The 2,270-nt window shown below is 41.0% G+C and overlaps 1 non-coding gene across 1 annotated transcript; it reads right to left on the minus strand.

Moving 5' to 3' along the window:
• Positions 1 to 594: 594 nt before the first annotated feature.
• On the minus strand, positions 595 to 754 carry LOC116249405 (U1 spliceosomal RNA). Its single transcript, XR_004171174.2, has one exon. It is a non-coding gene; the product is annotated as a U1 spliceosomal RNA (small nuclear RNA).
• Between the last annotated feature and the right edge of the window lie 1,516 nt (positions 755 to 2,270).

Raw genomic sequence — 2,270 nt, forward strand, 5'->3', positions numbered from 1 at the left:
CACCGTAACACGGTCTCTTCGTGGAAGAAACAACCCACGATCGACCAGCGAAATGGTTCCTTCGTTGCCCCAAAGGAGGCCTTGAGAATGATTATTCGATGTTATCCACCCGAGCTAAGCCACTTCCAGGTCACCAGGCTCCCGTAGCAGAGGGCCTTCAACAATATCAACCCACGAATGTGGGGGAGAAGAAGATTGGAATTGGAGATCCCCTGGCTGGATGAAAGAAGGCGACGTCCTCCTTTCCCAAATCAACTTCCCATTCTAGGAAAGTCGAGCTCCATTTCTGCCCAAAGTCAGGTTGCACGAGGGTCGTACAGGCGTCGTCGGCTGAATCTGTATCACCCAGAGTCATCTCTGTCGTGTTCCTGCTAACAGAGACACACCTATGATCAGTTTCATGGTGTTGGAGAAGGGGTCATGATTATAGCGGGATAAGACAGCAAGGCTTAGGTGAAACTTCATCTTTTGTGCGTATGAATCACCTCGAATATAAACTGTTTTTCGTTGGAATGACAATTTTTACAAAAACAATTACCAAAGCGTGCTTAAAATTAAGGTATCATTCAACAAAGACTTAACATTAGGAATTGGTGGGGGTCGCGCGAACGCGTTCCCCCGCAGAAACAAATTATGACGTCCACTCTCCCACTTGGGGAGATGGTAGGACAACTCTCCTCCCAAGTGCAATGGAGGCAGTTGCCCTAGGCCATCGGCCTAATTGATCACCGATAGACCCCGTCCAGGTAAGTATGATTTTACTTAGCCCCTTCAAGCGCTTTTATAGTTCTCTTCTGGGCAGGCCCCATTCCATTTCATCGATACAGGACTATTTTTTCCTTTACTCATAGAGAACGTTCCACAGACAACTGCACTAAGACAGCAAACCATTGCTTACCTGAACATTTCAAACCTTAGCTATATCTCATATCTCAATCAAATAGTCATATGCAACCCAAAAATCCTTTCTTTTAACTAATCAATTCGGATCTAGTTTTGATTTTGATCATTCCTATTCATTTCTTCAGCAGAAGTGAAATACAAGCCATTAATGTCTTCGGAATTTTGGTTGTGTCTCATCCTCTTGGTTGGCGTCTGATGGCCTCTCTCTCTCTCTCACAGAGGCGCCCTTTTCTTTCGAAATGGCGGTTCTATGAAAGGCCTGAAAATCTATGTGAACAGAGGCAAGATTGAACTATTACTGCTCATGAGAAATAGTTAATTTGGCTTCTGTTCTGGGCTGCAGAGAAGTAGACTTGTGCATCTGATGCGTTCTGTTCCTGCTGCCTTTTCCTAGAATGAATTGGTACATCACAGTTGATACTGTAAAGTGTAAATGGCATGTCACCTAAAGGAAGATCTGTGAAGCGAGAGAGCGAAAGCTGTATGACACCTGGGTTCAAAAAATTCATTTTTAGATCTACAATCTTTTAAAAGAAGATCTTTTCTTAAGTGCTTGATCGGCTGCAATGTTTCCTCATCTAGAGAATATGAATCGTTACGCTGCAGTTTGGCCGAAAGTAAGAAACACTTCGTTGGATATTCATCTGCTTCTCTTTTTTGCCTTGGTTTCTTTCTTACGAATGAAGTTCTGCAACTCCGGTTACGATGCTGACCAGTGATTCTCCTGTTCACAACATCAATAAAACATGGCTGTCATGAAAACTGTCAAGTTAGTCAAAAAATGCTACTTTGCTGCTACCTCAAAAAGAATATGAAAAATGTATCTAATTTGCAAATACGCCCAAGTTTCAAGCATAAGTTTACTGAAAGAAACATTCACTTATCTAACTTTAATCTCTGGATATAGCTTGACAGTAGATCGAGCAGAAACTAATCTAACCTCAAATTCAGCATGTTCATCCTTATGTTTTCTTGTAATATCTAGCTTTAGATTTGGATTAATACGTATTGCAGTTGCAGGGTCCTCGTTTAGGACTAAAGCCTTATCCAATTTATTGTTCACTTGTTTTGGTTTTACTATAAAACACTTCTTTTTTTTCCTAAAATCATATTTTAATTAGAATCAAATTTTTGCATTGTTTGCAAAATGATAAGCTCTACAGATGTGATATGCATCCTAGTTCAAAGTGAGAATGCAAATCTGATCTTAGTGAGCATCAAGCATTGGTTATTACCATATCCGGATCCACGTGTCGACGTATCGAAGCGGGTACGTGGGCTAAACCCACGTATCCCTGTGACAGAGTTAACAACTTTGAGCTTTAAGCAAAAAAAAAAAAACCTAAAAAGAAGTAAATCATATGAGA

Source organism: Nymphaea colorata, chromosome 2, assembly GCF_008831285.2.
Source record: "Nymphaea colorata isolate Beijing-Zhang1983 chromosome 2, ASM883128v2, whole genome shotgun sequence".
NCBI lineage: Eukaryota > Viridiplantae > Streptophyta > Magnoliopsida > Nymphaeales > Nymphaeaceae > Nymphaea > Nymphaea colorata.